The sequence below is a fragment of the Rhamphochromis longiceps genome, linkage group LG5 (assembly GCF_057381845.1).
Source record: "Rhamphochromis longiceps isolate RC_006_pf linkage group LG5, R_longiceps_female_GT1.1, whole genome shotgun sequence".
Classification (NCBI taxonomy): Eukaryota; Metazoa; Chordata; class Actinopteri; order Cichliformes; family Cichlidae; genus Rhamphochromis; species Rhamphochromis longiceps.
In genome coordinates, this window is record NC_140561.1 from 22,521,334 (window position 1) to 22,528,829 (window position 7,496).

General features: G+C 41.5%; 1 long non-coding RNA gene across 1 annotated transcript; it reads left to right on the forward strand.

The window, feature by feature from the left end:
• Positions 1-2,940: 2,940 nt before the first annotated feature.
• LOC146669994 (uncharacterized) lies at positions 2,941-4,164 on the forward strand. The gene is made up of 3 exons (XR_014911870.1): positions 2,941-3,070; positions 3,740-3,821; positions 4,012-4,164. It is a non-coding gene; the product is annotated as an uncharacterized LOC146669994 (long non-coding RNA).
• Positions 4,165-7,496: the final 3,332 nt, after the last annotated feature.

The window sequence follows — 7,496 nt, forward strand, 5'->3', positions numbered from 1 at the left end:
TTTAGGGAGAAAACATTTTTACTGTACAACATCAATTTAGAGTAAACTTTTGTTTTAGATAAATATTGAAACATCTTTTGAATTAGTTAAATGTCAGAATAAAGAGTGATACTGTTTACCAAAAGTATCACCGTATCATAGGTACTCATGTATCTCGTACCTAGTGTTTCTTTTTAGGTTTGCTATTTTTCAAATTCTACATTTAAGTTATGCAGGCTTTTTTGCACAACAAGGCTAAATAATTATATAAACTTTTCTCAATCTAAATAGTGTACTTTGCTTAGAATTAAAAAAAAAACAAGTGTAGTGCAGGTATATGATGATTTTTAGTGCTACTATCATCTAGTTCTGATTCTGGTTCTGTCTTGGTTAAGTCCTCAGTAGTCCTGATTTTGAACTGTTGTAGTCCTGTTTTAATTCAGGATCAGTTCTGGGTCTGGTTGAATTGGGGTTTAGTCCTCGTGTCTTGATACAGCCCCGACTTTGTTCTGCCTTGCTGCTTAATTAAAAAACTAGTTTAAGGTGTCCTGCACATGTGATATATATTTTTCCCTATATGAAGTCATTCTTTTTTGAACAAAACTCAAAACAGAGCCAATTAATCTTTCAGTCATTTCTAACTCCCCCCCCCCCCCCCCCAAAAAAAAAAAAGAATCCCACATGCATGCATACTACCCTTTAGGGCTAAGCCCCGGGTGTTTCAAATGTCTGGCTCCGCCTCTGGTGGCATCTACAGAAAGACAAGCAGACCCCTAAAAATAAAATAAGATAAAATAAAATAAAGCTTTAACAAAACAAACAGGACAGATTAAAGCATACTCAGCTCAGAAACACATGGCTACATCCTGATTTCAAAAAGTTAAAAGCATTTCTTTTAAAAAATCTGAGCTGATTTAAAAGCCTTGAGCACTGTGGAATTTGGTTAAATGCCAACATATACAGCAGGATGAAAAATGAAAGTGAATCAGCTGGTTAAAATTTGTCAATTAAGTGATTTCTCAGACATTAATCTGAATGTGTTGTAAGGACTGCATCTGGTCCACTTACCTGTAATCTACCTATAGCACTCTACCCAAATCCCAACCCAGAGGCTTAGCTACAGTGTGCATGCACAATGAATCTGCTAACACCTGCATCCATCTCACATGACAAACTCCAGCCCATGAGGTTCTCAGAGGTTTTTTCTCTTCAGCACCCTCTGCAGCACAGTTCTACCGATGTCCCCAAAGGACTGAGTATCATATATTTGGTGATGGTGAACATTGTGTTCAGATATAATCTGTAAAATCTTGTAGTCCATGATGTTTCAGTTGATTTATAGTGGTATTTTCCAATACCACACATGGAGTGTTATGACATGCATAGGTTCTTTCTCTTCAGCACCCTCTGCTGGTCATAGTGGGATTACTCAAAAGCATATATTTTAGTGGAGTTTTTTTATGTTCCTGTTGGTGGACGAAACAGGAAGCTGGCTGCTTGTTAGCCTGCAGATATGTTGTGCGTTGGCTTAGATGCCTTTTAAAACCTTTAAGCCTTGGAAAGTTATTGCTTGTGAGTATTAGTGAGACAACATGTTTACAAGTTTAGTTAGTGCATTTCTATCACAGATTTGTTTAGAAACAAGTTATTTCATCTGTTATGTTCATTCTTGGGAAGCTAAACTTGCTAAGTTGTATTGTCATCACTACTGAGTCGCTGTTGTTATGCATACTATATAACAGTATAGTTTGAAGTGTAAGTTAAGGGGAGGACATCTGGTAAGTGATGAGCCAGTGGGTACCAGTCTGCTTTCAATACTCTATTTTATAATACATATTGCATAATACATACAGTAGATCCCCAAATTATGTGAATCATTTGGGATGTTACAAACCAAAACAGTGAGCTAATTTTTAAAATAATCAACTTCTAGGTTTTTGTTTTAGTTAAATTTAAATGTAACTTGAATGTGTTTCACACTTTAAAAAATGCTGAACTGATTAAAGGCCAAAATTGTTTAGTCCTTCTACTCATGGTGTTTGCAGTGCGTTAAATGTCACACACTGACATTGAGAGTTTCAAAAAGTGTGTCACAGCAGGTCTATCATTTGACATGTGTCTTACTGTGGCCACTTAATGTTTACTTCTGTCTTTCTGAGAATAAAGTTCTGAAAATGACATTTTGGCTACATTCCACACATACTCAGGTGTTTTTGAAAACTGAGATTTTCCGTTTTCGTTTTTTAAAAAACTCCCGTCCACACATAAAAGCCAAAAATGAAGGGAAAAGGAACATGCCAAAGCAACAGGTGGCAATATATTCCTAACTGTGTAGAAATGTTGGCCAATCAGAAGTCTAGAAGCCTGAGTGGGAAAGCGTGAACAAAGATGGCGCATAGAAACAGAACTGAGTCCTATGTTTGGAGGGACAATAACTGTGTGTGTATATGTAAGCATTTAAACACTGCAGAGAGTAAAATTAACAGCAACGGTATTTGGTCTAACGGTGTGTTCACACCGAACGCGACCAGAGCGTCAGGTTTACATGTAAAGTCAAATCGGAAGCAGATTTGCAGCAGTTTTTGTGTTGCATTTTGTGCAACTCCAGCGTCAATTCGCGCCGCGACAACCAATCACGGTGTGTTCACACCGAACGCGATAGATGTGAACAAAGCGTCAGGTTTACATGTAAAGTCAATGGTAAAGCACGATGACACGCGATTGCATTCCCGTGAAAATTCGGAAGCAGATTTGCGTCGCAAAAACGCGAGAAACGCGCGTCAGTGTACCGCGTCTGGCGCGTTTGACTCGCGAATAAAACCACGCACGTCAGTTTTTGTATCGCGTCAACCGCTCGAGTTGGAAAAATCTGAACTCCAGCGTCAAATCGCACCGTGACAACCAATCAGGAGCCTGGTGACGTGGCTCTCAAAGGGGCAGATCAAGCCAAAGCCCTTCATACTTCATTCAATATGGAGGAAAGGCTAATCAACGCCGTAGCAGCTGTATGACACCAGCTGCTTTCTGTACCGAGACAGGAATATAAAGGACCGAGCTTGGAGGAAGATATGTGAAGAGATCGGGCAACCTGGTAAGTTCATTCATTTCTCTTGTGAAATTTGTCACTGACCTGGGGAAGTCGCACAAAAGCTAGCAAGCCATCGCTATTTTCCCACTGATGTACAAATACCGTTCTGCTTTTATGCTTGTTGTCATATAGGAATATATTTTATTGTTTATTAATAAACAGCACACAGTGGTCCCGTTGTTCATCCGTCACTGCCTCGCTTTTTCGCAGATTTTTTATTGCAGTACAGCATTGCATTCTGCAGCCTGATTGACAAATCTCCTCCATGTCGTGTCTCCTGCACAAATTTATCATTTTTTATAATATGGTTTTTTATAACCATCACGTCCAATAGAAAAACAGCACAAAAACACCCATAACTATGACCTTCATTCAGAAATAGACACCTGCACCGCGAGGGAAAAAGGCACACGAAAGTGGCAGGCAGATGAAGACAAAACGCTGCATAATAATACTTTTACGTTTTGCAATCTACAAAGGTTTGTACTTTCAGAATCAACTTGTGAGAACTGTGAGTAATGTTCATGTGTGTGGGGAAAAAAAGTGTATGAAGTGTGTGGCGAGGGGCTAGTTATTCTGAGAACCCCTGCTGCAATAAATGAGGGACCACTGTATATAATTTCACTATGATTATTGTATTCAACCTGTTAACATTTAATATCATCTCGATAGAACCAACTGATTCTGCAGCAGAGCATCCCCTGTTGCTTCTCCTGGCTCCCCAGTCCCTGAGCTCCTGCTGCTGCACCCACAGGTGTGCAATTGTAGCATCAGATGTACAGCAAGCACTGATAGCTTTGTACTCGGTGGGATTCCCTTGTGATCACCTTTACTAAATATCTACAACCAATCTGATTATATCCTGTTTTGTTTTTTTCAATGTTGAAAATGAAAATCTAGTAGCAGCCTTCTCATGTCTTTGTGTTTTGTGCTGTGTTTTACAGGCCCACAGAGGAGGACAGCTCCGAGGCAGATGAGGGACGGGTCCCAGGACGGTCCATCGGTGGTGGAGCTGGCCATCCTTTTTTTTTTTTTTTAATGGTCCATTTGATTCATCTTTTATTGTTTATTTTATTTTCACTTGCTGAATACAGGACAGACTTGACTGGAGGAAAGAAGGGGAGAAAGAAAGAGGGAAAGAGAAACAGCTGAGAAGAGGGACGGGGGAGAAGGGCAAAAAACAAAAACCAACAGAATGGGCAGAAAAAAAAATGCATCTATCGATCAGCTGGATCACCTGTTGAGAAAGAAAAAAGAAAACAAGCAGAAGAGAACAAGAGTAATAGAATAAACAACATCACAATGATATATGGGAATATGACAGTAAATACTAACTAGAAAGCGAAAATTTCTGAAGAAATTTTAAGTGTGCCTATGCCGCCGCTAATCAGTATAGTTTGCCATTCAAACGGCTACAGAGAGCAAAACTCAGCAGAGCAGCCATTCTCCACCATGAACTATGGTAAAAACCAAACACCGCTCGCGCCTCACAGATGACAGCTTACGGTTTTGTGTAAAGATGAGGTGACTTCGTACAGCCCCAATTTGTAGACGCTGTGCGCAGAGGTTCATAAGCAGACCCGACAATGTTTACATGAACACACTTTGAAGCATTACGTTATGGACCACTTTTCACACATAGTTGCTGTACCCACACAGCCGGCTGTAGCTTTTCATCTCATAGCCCGACACATACACAAAAGAAAAAAAAAAAAAAAGAAAAAAAGCAGAGAGAGCACAGACTTTACACCTGTGAGGCGTGGTCTGCAGATGCCGCTGAGGTGGGTCCACCTCCCCTGCAGCGGCACTGCAGACCACGCCCTGCCACACACATCAAACACGTAAAATAAATATTTATGCACTTTTCATTCACTTTTTGTTTTTTGTTATTTTTACACAGTGTTCTGAATGATTAACAATGGTCTACAGCCAATCTTGTGTATTATTATACAAACTTTGGTTGTAAGATTCAGATAACTATTTAATAAAAGCTAAATATTTTATATGAGAGTAAGAAAGAAAAGTATATCTTTGTCTCATACTCTCATCAGACAATACATGAACCTCTCAATAAACAAAATATTTGCTCGGCTTAAATGACAAACCGCTATTTTACACAGTGGAACACTTATTTTTAAACAAAACCAATGCAGTTCGCCACTGACAGTGCTTACCTTTGCACATCACAGTAAACACTGAACCAAGATGGCGCCCACGCGAACGAGAAATCTGAACTACGGTGTCCTGCAGAGGACAAATGGTCAAAATTGCTAAAATTTACAACATATATGCAGCTCAACAGCGACACCTTGTGACTTATTCCAGTCACTACCTTACATATACATAACGTCTTACCTGACATTCAGTTCACCGGACACTCATACTGAATCACCAGCCCATATAAATGAAAAATAAGTCCAGCAGCCAACCAAGAGTCATCACGAAAGACTAGGGGTGACACGACAGCGTGAGCGGGCCTGGGTGTCAGCCAGCCCAGCCTGGGTGTCAGCCAGCCCGACCTGGGTGGCAGCCAAGCCCCGCTAGCCAGCTAGCCGCCATGCGGCGGTGAAACGAGAGCGTGAGCCGGCCTGGGTATCAGTCAGCCCGGCCTAGGTGTCAGCCAAGCCGCCCTAGCCAGCTAGCTGCCATGCGGCGCTAGCAGTAACATCGTGAGAGATATGGGACTTCTTGATAAAATATGGGACTTCTTGATAAAACGAGCAGATATTTGAAGTTTACACCCCTACATTCTCGCCTGAAAATAGGGGAGGCTGTCATAAAGTTCAAAATCAGTAACTTAGCACGCACAGCTGTATAGAAACTCCGTCGTGCTAGCTAGTACGCAGTACAGTTATTGTAACTGACAGCACAACTGTCAGCACAACGAAAATAAACTACACCTAAACTCGGTTTATATCTGACCCAAATAGAGTGCAGTTAATAACGTCTTACCTGAAATTCAGTTCACCAGCCGCCTGCTTCTCCTGCATTGGGTTTCCCTTATCCACGATTGAGCTCCGCGTTAGCCACCACCGGTCGATCGGTGTTTCTTTCCCCGCATACGAGGGGAAGAGACATATACCGGTGGCTAACGCGGAGCTAGCTAGCCACCGGTATATGAACAACTCAGTTATTTTTTCCACATCGACCAGCATCATCGGCCCATATAAACGAAAAATAAGTCCAGCTAAGACAAAGACTGTTTGCGGAGCGATCGGGGGTGAAAGGAGTTAGAGACGCCTCACTGAAAGCCAAGCCTGGGTGCTTTTGAGCGAAGCGGCGCTAGCTAGCCGAGCTAGCTAGCCGGCTAGCCGGCCGGCCGAACTAGCTAGCCGGCTAGCAGCAACATCGTGAGAAATCTGTTGCTAATATGGGATGTTTTGACAAAACGAGCAGATATTTGACGTTTACACACCTACATTCTCACCTGAAAACCGGTCGATCGGCGGCCGCCTCGCATGTTTCTTTCCCCACATATGAGGGGAAAGAGACACATACCGGTGGCTAGCTAGCTCCGCGTTAGCCACCACCAAACAACTCAGTTAGTTTTTCCTCATCGACCAGCATCATCGGCCCATATAAGCGAAAAATAAGTCCAGCTAAGACAAAGACTGTTTGCGGAGCTATCGGGGATGAAAGGAGTTAGAGACGCCTCACTGAAAGCCAAGCCTGGGTGCTTTTGAGTGAAGCGGCGCAACATCGTGAAAAATCTGTTGCCAATATGGGATGTTTTGACAAAACGAGCAGATATTTGACGTTTACACACCCACATTCTCACCTGAAAATATCTTAAAAGTTTACTTTGTGACCTAGAAACACAAATAAGAGGAATATATTAAACCAAGTGGCAGCCGCCATTGTTTGACTGGTAGAGGCGTGCTTTGAATTGTGGGATATGCAGTTTTCCACCAAGCATACACCCTTGCCGTTACCGTAACTATTCAATGCTTCGTGCAACCTTAAGAATTCCAATGGTTCCTGAAAGCACCGACGCTGTGCGCGCCGTTGATATTGTCGTCATTATGGTAATCCAAATACGGGGACATACCACTAGAGTGAGCCAACACACCACAAATTAAGTGAGTGAGCAAACACACCACAAAGTAAGTTAAGTTTCACTTTCGTTCGTTCCCATTCATTCCAATGGGCAAAAACTTGCATTAAAATATTCATATTTAAAAAACTATAGAAGTAATAAACACCAAAAGGCATAGCAACTCATTCCTGATCCAGCCGCACAAAATGATATAACATATATGAAGCTTGTGTCAAAACTGTGGGATGAGTTACGGTCCAAAATTTCAGGCGGAAAAAGAATAATAATAATAATAAATCCGAGCAATAGTAATAAGTGTGCCTTCGCATAGGCACACTTAAATATTAAACATTATTGTGCAGCACATAAGATCAACAGAACACAGTGTGCTTT